General features: G+C 41.3%; 1 protein-coding gene across 1 annotated transcript in view; it reads right to left on the bottom strand.

Moving 5' to 3' along the window:
- Positions 1 to 15,000, bottom strand: part of ndst2b (N-deacetylase/N-sulfotransferase (heparan glucosaminyl) 2b) — a 64,090-nt gene that overhangs the window by 38,211 nt on the left and 10,879 nt on the right. The gene's annotated exons all lie outside the window — the stretch shown is intronic.

The following is a 15,000-nucleotide window of genomic DNA, read 5'->3' as shown; positions in this document are numbered from 1 at the left end:
CAATATTCTGTGAAATACGACGGCTTTCTTTCTAGTGTGTGTAAAATAAATGAAGCTACAATGACTGAATTAGTAAGTAACAAACAAACAATACATCAGTTAAGCACTCGCGGCACAATGCCTGCAGTCTGACTACTGTTGTACTGTAGCATTGTAGCTATGTGGCCAAGCGTGGCTAACGACATGAGACCTCGGGTGCAGATCTGTAACATCAACAGTGTTTAGCGACCAGACCCAACGGGTACAGTTGCAGAATTGTAATTTGTATGCCACTATTTTGGGGCTTAATACAGTTAAAATCGTTGGCTGGGGTTTATAGAGGTGGTAAAGTGTCTTATTTTTCATGTGAAGCATTGTCTTGCTTTAAAGGTCAGATTAGACTTCAGCAACTGCGAGCGTGAAAAGTCGCGTGGGAGTGGCCACGAACCAATTTTGTATTCATGCATCTGCGAGCTCTGCGAGGTCCGAGGTCTCGTTGCCAGCCACATTTGAAATTGCGCGATTAGGATACTTTCACTACATTGTAAGCACTGCGGTCAAGCAATGTTGCTTTCTATCCCGGTTAGCTAGGTATTTTCACACAAATTGCAAAGGCAATGCAGTGGTATCATTATTTGACATACCCAGTCTGTTTTCACGAGCAGAAAATGCAAGCATGTAAAGACAGTTGATTCTGCCGATGTGTGTTTACATTCGGTGGAGGAACGGTAGTAAAACCGCAGGCATTGTGCCACGAGTGTTCAACTGATGCATTGTTTGTTACTTAGCTTAGCTTCGTGTATTTACACACAAGGCATTAATAAAGTTTTTAACAGAATACAGCTCTGCTCTCGCAAACTACTGGCATTGCGCTGCCACAAGAACAGAACAAGGAAGTAGCGAGACGACCAATCATAGTGCCTTTTTGTCTGCGTACTCCGCGTCCGTCCGACGGATAGTTAGAATTTTTTCGAGGCGCTAGACGACGGGCGCAGCGCCTCTGAGAGGGGGGCGGGGACTCGCATAANCAGAAAACGGACGGACGCAGATTCTATGCGAGCGAAGCATAAATCTAGCTTAAGACAAGTTAAAAGAGGGAGTATGTCGCTAAGCTAGTGAAAGTCAATGCATCCATGTAGCATTGCTACATGCTACACGGATCCATTGACTTTCACTAGCTTAGCGACATACTCCCTCTTTTAACTTGTCTTAATACAAGACAACGGCTTACATGAAAAATAAGACACTTTACCACCTATATAAATTCTGGCCAACGATTTTAACTGTATTAAGCCCCAAAATACAAGTAGTGGCATACCCCTTTAAGACACATGATAGTGAGTGGGGATGCTTGATAGAGAGTAAGAGATATGATAGTGAGTGGGGATGCTTGGTAGAGACTAAGAACCACAAAGATGAAGAAGTGGGGATGGCAGGTGGCCCCCCAGTAAGGCTGTGGGGGCCTCATGGCAGGTGGGGGCCCCTAGACTGCAGCCATATCTAGCCTGTAGGGGCCCATGGCAGGTTGGGACCCTTAGGCTGCAGCCATATCTAGCCTGTAAGGGCCCCTGGCAGGTGAGCCCCCCCTAGTCTGCAGCCATATCTAGCTTGTGGGGGCCCCTGGCAGGTGGGGCCCCTAGACTGCAGCCATATAAGTGTGTTCAGAGCAACTGGCTGGTGTGTTTACAGACATCTTCAACTTCTCCCTGTCCATGTGTGTGGTGCCAAGCAGCTTTAAGTCATCTATCATTGTTCCAGTGCCTAAGAAAAAACAAATCACCAGCTTGAACGATTGGCGACCTGTAGCCCTCACCCCCATCGTGAGTAAATGTTTTGAAAGGCTTGTGAAGAACATCATCTGCGAAATGATTCCACCTACGCTTGACTGTCACCAGTTTGCCTACAGACAGAACAGATCAACTGATGATGCCATCACCAGCGCACTGCACACCTCCCTAACACACCTGGAGAAAAAAAGACACCTATGTAAGGATGCTGTTTGTGGACTACAGTTCAGCCTTTAACACCATTGTCCCCAGCATACTCGACGACAAACTCCGGAGTCTAGGAATTCACAGTGGCCTTTGCAGCTGGATACTAGACTTCCTCTCAGCACGGATACAGGTGGTGAGAATGGGCTCCATCACATCATCCTCCTTGACCATCAGCACGGGAGCTCCGCAAGGTTGCGTTCTGAGCCCTCTCCTCTACTCTCTATATACGCATGACTGTGTGGCTATACACAACAACAACACCATCATCAAGTTTGCAGATGATACCACTGTTATCGGTTTAATCTCAAACAATGATGAAACAGCCTACAGGGAAGAAATAAACAACCTCATGGAGTGGTGTAGAGGAAACAACTTGTCTCTGAATGTGTCCAAGACAAAATAATGAATAGTTGACTTCAGGAGGAAAGAACACCAGTTTGAAACCATTAACATCAACGGTGAGACAGTGGAGAGGGTGAGAGACTTTAAATTCCTTGGCGTTACCATCTCAGAGGACCTCACCTGGGACAGTCACACACAGCGCATTGTTAAAAAAAGCCAGCAACGTCTGTACCACCTCAGACGATTGAGGAAGTTTGGGATGAGACCCAAGATCCTGAGGTCGTTTTTTCGAGGCACCATCGAGAGCATTCTGACGGGGACCATTACTGCATGGTATGGGAACTGCTCTCAAGCCAACAGGAGAGCTCTACAGAGGGTTGTGCGTACAGCTCAGAATATATGCGGCTGTGACTTACCCTCCATACTGGAGCTATTTGAGGGAAGGAGCATCAGGAAGGCAAAGAAAATCTTGGCTGATCCTAGTCACCCCAACCATGGACTGTTTACTATGTTACCATCTGGGAAACGGTACAGAAGCCTGAAATCTCATACTACCAGACTCCAAAGTAGTTTCTTCCACCAAGCAATAAGATTACTGAATTCATGCTGAAGACAACAAGGCACTTTCTTTGCACTTTTTTCCACCCCCCCACCCTCTCTTTTTTATTTATATTTTTTAAATATTTTTGAGGACACAAGAAAAACACAACAATTTTTACTCTTTATAGGCTTCAAACCTATAATAAGATGTAATAAACTAATCTTGAATCTTGAATCTTGAATCTTGAATATCTAGCCTGTAGGGGCCCCTGGCAGGTGAGCCCGAGGCTGCAGCCATATCTAGCCTGTGGGGGCCCCATGGCAGGTGGGGGGGGGCTAGGCTGCAGCCATATCTAGCCTGTGGGGACCCCTGGCAGGTGGGGGTCCCTAGGCTGCAGCAATATTTAGCTTGTGGGGGCCCCATGGCAGGTGGGGACCCCTAGGCTGCAGCCATATCTAGCCTGTGGGGGCCCATGGCAAGTAGCCTGTGCGTCAGTGGCGTCTTTTGGTCATAAAAATTAGGGAGGACAAGGAGGTGGTCATTCGGTAGATGCGGGAAAATGTGTTAGTAATGGCAGATGTTTAGTATTAGGTTGTAGGCCTAATAGGTAACTTAATTGATATGGCATTGTGTTGTCTGGAAAGCTGACTTAGGCCTATGACATCTATAAAATAATTGAAACAAACTTTGTATAATATATTCACACATAACTGCCCTAAGTGTTTGAGGGGAAAGAAAGAGAGTGAAGAAAAATATTATAGAAAGTAGAACGTTTCATAGGGAGTATATCTAACTTTGACCAAAGGCAGCTGGCATCTCATCCTGTCAGTTGTGTGGTTTTTTGTTGTTGTTTTTTAACCATAGGCACAAATGGACAATTCTGAAGACCCTGGGAATGCCTAGGACATTGAGTGACTTGTATAGCCTAGGCCTAAGGGTTTTAAACTCAACTCCTTCCAACATATTCTTACAGATTTTCAAACATTTTAAACCCCTTCCATTATCTTATTTTTAAAATCTTATTTATGATCCATAACATGGTAGGCTACATGGCTTTTACAACGTTGTGGTCGCCTATCCGTTTTGCGTTTGAGTCTGCGTTGAGAGCGACAGCAGCTGTGCAGCTGTGGAAGGAGGAGCTGGCGAGCGTTGTGGAACGGCGTGCGTCCGGCTATTTCCGAATACAAAATATGTCGTACATTAGGCCTACTTTGTAAATCCGAGTATTCCTAATTCCACCCAAATGAAACTACATAACATGATGTAGGCTACATGTTGGAAGTTTAGCCAGAGACGTTTTATGAAGAGGTTAAAGCTTCGTGCTGTCATGTTTCTCGTCTTGAGGAGGGAGAAAAGAACGCCAGTCTAGGGTCAGTGCTGCATTCATGCACAGCCTAAAGCATTCTTATTCCCATTTGTAAATAACCCTCTTTTGGGAGAAAAGCACGAAGGAGAAACGCAAATACAAGCATTGAGGGTATTATTTGTGCACGTAGGACATGCTGAAACAAGACTACCTTTTAAAAATGTTGGTGATGGTGTCCGACCATTTGAATCATGAATGCGATTTGCATCCGTGCTTCGCTTGCATTGTGTAGTGATCGAGTGACGTGAGAGACTGATATAACACACTGACCTTTCCACTCGGTTTTCAATCTAAATCCAGGGAGTGATATTGCACGATTCACAACATGAAAACAGTTGATCTTTCGTTTGTATTTATTAAGGGTTCATAAAACATTCGCCAATTACTCCAAACTTTCCACTGTCTGCTGCCGCATTCTTCTCACACGGTAGATTTGTATATCGTTGTCATGACGACCGAGTTCATGCTTGTCGTCTGTCAACCCAACTCGTCATATTCTGGTTGGCTTTCGATAAATTCAGCTTCGCTGATAGGCAGATTACTTCCATGGCTCTAGACCCGCCTAAAGGGAGGAAAGTCCTCCCTAAGCTCCATTCACTTCAATGTTAAAAAGTAAAGCCCGCGCTACGCCCGGGTTTTCACCATTTATAATGGAAGTCAATGAGGATGGAAGGGAGGACGGTCCTCTAAGGTCTATTATGTGAATTAGAAGCGCTGAAGTATATGTTTTTATTGCTAAATAGCTGTAAAATACCAACAATTATATAACAAATATATAATAAATATGTTTTGTTTTCTGTAATTTATACTGGAAGATCTGGCTTTATTATTTTGAGGGAGGATCGTCCTCCCTTTCCTCAATGGCAAATACGCCATTGATGTGCGTTAATCCGGGCCTGGACAGGATAGTGAGTGTGTGGGGATGCTTGATAGAGACTGAGAGACACAGGAGTGTGTAGGAATTCACACACACACACACACACACACACACACACACACACACACACACACACACACACACACACACACACACACACACACACACACACACACACACACACACACACACACACACACACACACAGTAGTGTGTGGGGATGGTTGATAGTTGATAAAGTTGCTCTGCTCTGCAGCAACAGATTTACACGCTGATGATGATGAATGAGGGGGAGCTGACGCCATGACGGCTACACACTGCAGGAGTGCAACACACCCACTACGCTGTGCTGAGACACACACACACACACACACACGCATGCACGCACACACACACACCGCCATGAAGGCTACACACTGCAGGAGTGCAACACACCCACTACGCTGTGCTGAGACACACACACACACACACACACACACACACACACCGCCATGACGGCTACACACTGCAGGAGTGCAACACACCCACTACGCTGTGCTGAGACACACACACACACACACACACACACACACACACACACACACATACACACACATACACACACGCACGCACACACGCGTGCACACACACACACACACACACACACACACACACACACACACACACACACACACACACACACACACACACACACACACACACACACACTGCAGGAATTCAACACACCCACTAAGCAGTGATGAGAGGCACAGTGGAACCATGACTGGAGTCTGGAGCTCATTGCGTGCACGCACGCACGCACGCACGCACCTACCCAATCACACACACACCTCCTTTCTTCATGTTATGCTGTTCGGAAACTTACTAAAAGACACCTACATTTTTCCCGGGATTAATATATTAATTATTAATTTGGGGAACAATATTAATGAACTCCACTTTTCCACACACGTGCATATCAATTAGCACAATGATGCATGGCTGCAGACACATATGAAGAGTTCAGATGCAAAACCCCCTAACTCCATTTCTGAAGACCTGCACTTCTATATTTTTAGAGAACCAAGTTGTTGGTTTGCTTTACATTAATGTACTTGATACATATAATACATATAAATAGTTATATTACATAAATAAATTTTTTTTTTGATATCTTTGTATTAAATAAAAATGAATTAAGATTATTTTCTGAAAAGGCATTTAGGGGGTTTTGCATCTGAACTCTTCATATATACTCGTATGCAAATGCTCATGGTCTCTATGGCTCTGTGCTTGCTGATAGATAACTAATAGACTACTGGCTGGTGTGCATTTGTCGGTGTGCAGGTTGAGATGGATGGTGTAAACGTGCTTACGATAGGAGACAAGACTGTCGGTTTCTCTTTCCTTAATGAGTGGGGTACAACACAATGTCAAAATGGGCTAGAATTTCACGTCATGTACATAGTTTGAGCTTTGGACGTGTTAGGAAGCCATATTAGCAAGCTTTTCTTTACACAATGCCATTATAGTTAGGGAAAGATATGGATATTTTGGGAAATCTGTGAACTAATTTCTTACCAATAGATTTTTTTACCATGTGTTCTTACAGGTGTCTGGACACACCTCACAATTTATCCACGGCCAAATCCAATGGGAATTTCCGTGACACCCCGTCAAAGTTGGGGTGCACAGAAGGCCTATCTAAAAATTGGAACACTGCAGATTGGGGGGAAAGGATGCATAATGGGTCATAACTTCTGAAGTAAACTACATACAGAGACAAATTAACACATTTTCCCCATACAATACTGACCCTGTGAATTCAATTGAGGTGTATTTTTGGACATTTGACCACATTTAAACTGCGTTTTTGGTCAAAAACGGCAAAAAATGGCCTTAAATGTTTAGAAATGTTCATTTTTTTAATCATATTTCCAAGTTGTGTCCATTATAACCACTTGCTCTTCATTTCTCATTTACAGTATGGCAATATACTGTATATGGTCTGGGTTTGATTATTCTATTGGTATTAAGCTGAAATAATAACCCAAAGTTTACCATTTTTAACCCTTTAATGCCCTAGACTGGAACCCAGACAAAAGGTTGCAGAAGGGGCCATAACTTCTGAAGTAAATTACATACAGAGACAAATTAACACATTTGTCCATACAATAGCGACCCAGTGAATACAATTGTGTGGTTTTGGACATTTGACCACATTTAAACTGCGCTTTTGGTCAAAAAACGGCAAATGAATGGCTTTAAAAGTGTAGAAATTCAGTCATATTTTCACGCTTTATTGCATCCGTTTTCACCTCTAGCTCTTTATTTCTCATTTAAAGGATGACAATATACAGAATAAGGTATGGATTTGATTATTTTAATGGTATTAAGCTGAAATTATACCCCAAAGTTTACATTTTTAACCCTTTAATGCCCTAGACTGGAGCCCGGAAAATGATAAAAAAAAAAATGTCAGAATGTGGGATACACCTTTTTTGTAAAACTCACTTGTTTACCACCATACATGCTTGACACCATCTAAAGCAAATTTGTTTATCTTGGTCTCAAGAGAGATGAACAGACCAAGGATATGGATCACTGGAACCATGTTGTGTGATCTGAAGAGACCAAGATAAACAAATTTGCTTTAGATGGTGTCAAGCATGTGTGGTGGTAAACAAGTGAGTTGTACAAAAAAGGTGCATCCTCTCATAAGCCAAGCATGGTAGTGGGACTGACATGGTTTGGGGATGCATGAATGCTGTCAACATTGGCAATCTGAAATACACCTAAAAGAAACATGCATGTCAACATGCACTGTGACTACTGAAGCAGATCATGATATTCTCCATAGGATTGCATTCAAATCTCACACCAATCTATTTAAGCCAGATGCAGACTCAAAATTTAAAAGTTCAATGCAAAGAAAGGTTGAAACCCACACTGATGACCTCCCTTGTCATCCCTTTTCATTTCGTTTCATTTCGAGACGATTCGAGCCAACATAGCCCCTTCTCTACCGGATTTTAATCTGGGGTGTACTCACTTTTGGGTCATTCCATGTCAATTCACATGATTCCCTAGAATCTCCCCAGGTGACCCTCTCCGATTAACCCGATATCTCACATACAGGTACCTTTTGATGTCAATTGAAAGAATACCAAGTATTAGCACCGCACGTCCAACGGTTGCGGAGATGAAGCCCTCCAAAGTTGGGGTGCCATGCCCACTTTTCAAGCCTGTGAATTGCATACAAAATTTACAAGCAGATTTTGACACCTCTGGTTTTAGTTTGAAGGAAGATACAGGCCTAAAAATCACCATGGCCCCTCAATATGACTCTGTCTACCAGATGATGTACGTACAAATGGCATGCCTTTATTATTTTTGGCTATATTAACCCTTAATAACTGAATTAGTGAAATGCGTGTTGAAGAGTCTTGCCACTTCGGGGTTACAGATCTTGGAAACTATGCATGCTTTGGGAGTTATAATTGATTTTCCATCATATTTGGGAACTGTACTGTGTATTCCAAAAAAAGTAGGGCGCTCAGACTTTAAAAGATAAAATAGGAGGGACTCAAAAACAGCTTTGGGACTAAATGACCTTACGGTACCCTCTACTTCAGGCCTCAAATTAACCATGTGGGCACTTGATGACTGGAACGCCCTTTTAACCCCATGTACAGTAGCACTGTATCAAACATTCAAGCTTGTAAAAACTTTGTTTTTCAAAGTTCTTCATATTAATCCTGGCAAGATTTTCCAGCCCCTTTTGTTTTCTTACATTACGCTGTTGTTACTTTTTTAGACCAGCAGATGGCAGCAGACAAAACAGACACTGTGATAAGACATAGACAAAAACATATACTTTGAAGGCCAAGATTAATATGAAGAACTTTGAAAAACAAAGTTTTTCCAAGCTTGAATGTTTGATACAGTGCTACTGTACATGGGGTTAAAAGGGCGTTCCAGTCATCAAGTGCCCACATGGCTAATTTGAGGCCTGAAGTAGAGGGTACCGTAAGGTCATTTTGTCCAAAAGCTGTTTTTGAGTCCCTCCTATTCCATCATTAAAAGGCTGAGTGCCCTACTTTTTTTTGGAATACACTGTACAGTTCCCAAATATGAAGGAAAATCAATTATAACTCCCAAAGCATACATAGTTTCCAAGATCTGGAACCCCAAAGTGGCAAGACTCTTCAACACGCGTTTCACTAATTCAGTTTTTAAGGCTTAATATAGCCAAAAATAATCAAGGCATGCCATTTGTAAGTACATCATCTGGTAGACAGGGTCATATTGAGGGGCCATGGTGATTTTTAGGCCTGTATCTTCCTTCAAACTAAAACCAGAGGTGTCAAAATCTGCTTGTAAATTTTGTATGCAATTCACAGGCTTGAAAAGTGGGCATGGCACCCCAACTTCGGAGGGCTTCATCTCCGCAACTGTTAGACGTAGGGTGCTAATACTTGGTATTCTTTCAATTGACATCAAAAGGTACCTGTATGTGAGATATCGGCTCAATCGGAGAGGGTCATGTGGGGAAGGCGTGTGAATTGACATGGAATGACCCTTTTGTGAGTACATGTTCATACATTAATGGCTGTATTTTGTGAACAAGAAATTTAAGCGGTTAAATATGTTGTTAAAAGGTCACTAATCATTGTGTCAAAGTTACATTTCTGTAATGCTTTCCTATGAAAAGATATACTCAAAAATCTGCAAAACTGTGAGGGGTGTATTTCGTACTTTCGTGATATACTGTAAATATGCCATTTGAAGAAAGAAAAAAAAGAAAACCGCCTAAGTTTCGCTTAGACCACTTCTGGCTGTTATTCCAGCTTTCTACAGTGGTTTGAATATACATATTAATTAAGATAAACATTTAACCTGATAGTTACACCATCCAGTTTGTCATTTTTATTTATGTTTCAAAATAAAATGATGTAATATGGCAATTCATGCCTTATCAAATCATACATAATTGCATCACTGCTAATAATAGCTTTTGTTGGAGATAAAAAAAAAAGAAGTTGTATCTAGGTATACACGACCACTTAATTAGGTACAAGGGATGCAAATTATCGATTAATTCATTAATCATTAGTTGATAGCCTTATCGATCGACTTACGATTAATTGATAAGCGGCGTTTTCCGCCCGAAATCTCAATGTTTCTCGAAAAAAACCTTCTAAATATAAAAAATGTAATTAAAAATTGAGATAAAATACCACATTTAAATTAATTCTATTTCAATTCTTTAATCCAAAGGTGATTTAAATATTCCCACTATTCACACCCCTCTTCACACACACTCTTCACATGCCCATTTCACCTGGGTCTCTTGTCAGTTGAACTGTCGATTAATGTTTTTTAATCGATTAACGCATTGATCGATTAAAGTCGATTCATCGATTAATCGTTTGCATCCCTATTAGGTACACCTTGCTAGTGCTCTATTGGACCCCTTTTTGCTTACAGAACTGCTTTAACTGCCTTCAACGATACTCAGGTAGGCTGTGGCATTCCAGCATAGTTCAAATGGTGCTAAAGCCCTTATGAAAATCAACCATGGTTTTACTATAGTAAAGTAACCATGGTTTCTCTAAGTACTCTGAAACAACCATAGAATTACAATGGCTTATGCATGTTTTTGTTTGGGTAACCATAACCATTGGAGCATGGTTATTTATGTTTTTCTTGTTTTTTTCAGCATGGTTTGTGTCCATGTTTTAACCATAGCCACAAACCATGCTCAATAAACCATGGTTAACTTTGGATTTCATGGTCACCCCAAAAAAAACTTTTTCACATCCGTGGTGTAATGGTTAGGGAGTTGGATTGAAGTTCACTGAGTTGCAGGTTCAAATCCCATCCTTACCTCTCCCTACACCTTCATGACTGAAGTGTCCTTGAGCAAGGCACCTAAACCCACATTGCACCAAGGACTGTCACCAATATGTGTTGCATAAAAAAGCAGCAGCTACAGTATTTGTCCAATCTGATATTGACCAATGTTAGTGAGCCTGTGTGAGTTATAGCCTCATTTTCCTGTTCTTAGCTGATTGTAGAGGCATCTGGTGTGGTTTTCTGCAAATGTAGCCCATCAGCACAAGGTTCGACATGCTGTGCATTCAGAGATGCTCTAATGTACGTGTTTCTGAAATACTCAAGCAAGCCCATCTCCCTTGGATTTAGTGGTGCTCAGCTGTATCTGGTTAGCCTGGCACCCACCAACAAAGTGCTCTAAGCTGTAGATAAATTCGGTGGAGTACAGAAAAGGGTAAATGCTACTGGGGAATGTGGTTTCCTGTGGTGCACCAGCAGGGAAGCTGACAGGAGGGGTCAACTGTCCTGGGCCCAGGGAGAGATGGGGCCCAGAATCCGGTCTCCATTACATTGAATGTATTGAGTTGGGGGCCCTTTCTGATGGCTTTGTTCTGGGCACAGCCAAAGCAGTCAGCGGTCCTGAGTACCAGTGCTACTGACCACACACTCTGATGTTAGGTCCCCCAGTCTGACAAACTGAGATGGGAGTCTGTAATCCAGTTTACCAGGTCAAGCCACAACCCCACCCCCAGCAGTTAATAGTCGTGTTTGCAATTCCGCAGATATTTGCATGATCACAATGAGATCTGCATGGTCTTAAAAAGGTGGGGTTGAATGCTTGGCAAAAAAGGGGGACAGAAATATCTAATGTGACTTCCCAAGACATAAAAAGCTGCTTCATGAAGTAGTGAGTGAACTTCGTCACAAACATGTGGACTGGACACTCAATTCACGTCAACTAGATGACTGCCAATCAGGGCAGATTACTGACGACATGGTGGCTGCACAAGTAGCAAAGCCAGCAGTCTGGCTAGAAACCGGCTAGCAGCCACACTCCAAGCAGCTTCATGAGCTGAAGAGACTACACAGGACTGCCACTTTTCCATATAGTGCAGATCCGTCTGGGCATGGACGCCCGTGCAAGGAGAAAGGAAACTGGCCACGATGCCAAAAACAATAAAAGCTGCCCCCTCCAAGAGTACCTGAAAACACCAAATACTGCCTAGGCATGAACGGCCATCCGGGTACTTCGCTCGTAAATGTGTGTTACACCCCTTTCTGAGGGAAATCAAACCGAATATCTCATCAGCTACATGCTACATCGGCTTGCCTAAATGAACACAGTCCATGCTTCTCCACGGCTGTTTGGCTATATTATTTGAACAACTGGAAACACAACACGTTTCGGCATGTTGCACGTGAACAACGCTAGTCTACAGGTCCTTATCTTTCGTTTATTAAACCCCAACACCACCAATTGACTTGCATTGGCTGTTTTTCCCCACAAAAGGGCGTAACGCACATGGAAAACGTCATGCCGTTCATGAGTATTGGTGCCTACCAGTCACATGATGAGCCCTGTCACAGCAGATTGCTAAAGGCACATGTCTCATCATGCTACAAATGCATTTCTTATGTACCTTTTTCATTGCAGTGCAATAGTAGAGAAGTTAATTTCATTTAATTCAAAAATATTAAATCTGATGCATTTATTAGGTTGTGCTTACTTACAGAAAAGTAAAACTATTTCTAATGTATACCCATATTATGGCATTTTTCATATAATTCAACTCCCTGGTGAAAGGTTAACATTCACAACACTATGGATTGACAGCATGATTCTACAGTAGTTGAGTTTTTGTATTATTAGAAAATAGGCTCTCAATTGTAAAACCAATTGTCGGCCATGGTTTATAGGCTATACAATTTACATGTAATGAATTCCTCTATGTCTGTCAACATCAAGGACTATGTAAGTAATGGTAAAGTGATGCTTGGAAGGTTCTGTGGCCTGTTGTTAGTGGGTAGACAAAAAGTCACTTTTCAGAAAATCCCCCTTAGGGACAGGTTCTTGAGAGGATGTACAAACGTTAAATCCAACAGCTATGATGTCTAACTTGCTATCAGACAACTATACTCCAGAGACACACAGGTTTTGAAAATATATAGGCCTACGCAGTGAGAATTTGCCTGGCACTGACCCCATTTTTGGGCCCTTGGCACAGATAAACACAGATTTTCCATACAATGCTGACCCAAGAAACGACATGAAGTGGTTGTTTTTTACTTTTGGCAACACTTGCACAGCATTTCTGGACAAAATAAGCAATAAATTACCTAAAATGTGTCCCAAAAAATCACCACCCTCTCATTGTTTCCAATGTTATTGTGTGTGTTTTTTTACCACCTCTTAATTTATCATCTACCGACTCAATTTGGTTATTGTATTGGGTATTAATCTGAAACAGAATCTCACTTTAGTGAATCTTTTGCATCAAACCTGAAAAGCCAAAATAGAGTAGGCCTATAAAGTGGACTTACACTGATTAAATTCTTAGTTTGAACGAATGAAAAGACGGTTGATTTTCAACACATTTTAGGCTGTTTTGTCCTGTAATTCAGTTTAAATGTGGTCAAATGTCAAAACCAACCACTCCATTTCATTTCTTGGGTCAGTATTGTATGGAAAAATGTACTTATTTTTGTCTGCATGCCTTTTACCTCCAAAGTTATTCCTCATTCTGACAGTTTTATCATTTTCCAGGTTCCAGTCTAGGGCATTAAAGGGTTAAAAATGTAAACTTTGGGGTATTATTTCAGCTTAATACCAATTAAATAATCAAATCCATACCTTATACTGTATATTGTCATCCTTTAAATGAGAAATAAAGAGCAAGAGGTGAAAACAGACGCAATAAAACTTAAAAATTATGACTGAATTTCTACACTTTTAAAGCGATTTTTGCAGTTTTCTGACCAAGAGCGCAGTTTAAATATGGTCAAATGTCCAAAACAACCACTCAATTGTATTCACAGGGTCACTATTGTATGGCCAAATGTGTTAATTTCTCTCTGTAAGTAATTTACTTCAGAAGTCATGGCCCCTTCTGCAACCTTTTTTCTGGGTTCCAGTCTTGGGCATTAAAAGGTTAAAAATGGTGAACTTTGGGTTATTATTTCAGCTTAATACCAATAGAATAATCAAACCCAGACCATATACAGTATATTGCCATACTGTAAATGAGAAATAAAGAGCAAGTGGTTATAATGGACAAACTTGGAAATATGTTTAAAAAAATGAACATTTCTAAACATTTAAGGCCATTTTTTGCCGTTTTTGACCAAAAACAGAGTTCAAATGTGGTCAAATGTCTAAAAATACCCCTCAATTGAATTCACTGGGTCAGTAATGTATGGAAAAATGTGTTCATTTGTCTCTGTATGTAGTTTACTTCAGAAGTTATGACCCATTATGCATCCTTTCCCCCCAATCTGCAGTGTTCCAATTTTTAGATAGGCCTTCTGTGCACCCCAACTTTGACGGGGTGTCACGGAAATTCCCATTGGATTTGGCCGTGGATAAATTGTGAGGTGTGTCCAGACACCTGTAAGAACACATGGTAAAAAAATCTATTGGTAAGAAATTAGTTCACAGATTTCCCAAAATATCCATATCTTTCCCTAACTATTAGAGTCACATCACCATTAAAGGGACACTGTGCAGGAAATGGTCAAAAAAGGTACTGCAACTATGCTGCTCATTGAAAATGTGTTGTCTAAGGCCAAATGTTATATTTTCATGAAAGTTTACTAAGTAATAAATTAATATTTTATTGTATGGCACAAGTACAGTCATTTTTTCAGCTAAAAATGGCTATTTCTGGAAATTCAAAATGGCGGACCATGGAGAAGATCCCCCTTTTCATTTATGGAAAATGTACTTTTTCCAGTCATAATGAACACTTAGAATTTGATGGTGGTGATAAGTATTCATGAAAAAGGTAACATTAGTGAATGGGTAGCATGAATTCTGGAAATAAATAACAAAAAATCTCATACAGTGTCCCTTTAAGCCCAATGGATA

The sequence above is a fragment of the Engraulis encrasicolus genome, chromosome 17, assembly GCF_034702125.1.
Source record: "Engraulis encrasicolus isolate BLACKSEA-1 chromosome 17, IST_EnEncr_1.0, whole genome shotgun sequence".
NCBI classification, from domain to species: Eukaryota; Metazoa; Chordata; class Actinopteri; order Clupeiformes; family Engraulidae; genus Engraulis; species Engraulis encrasicolus.
This window is presented reverse-complemented; position numbering and strand designations above follow the sequence as displayed.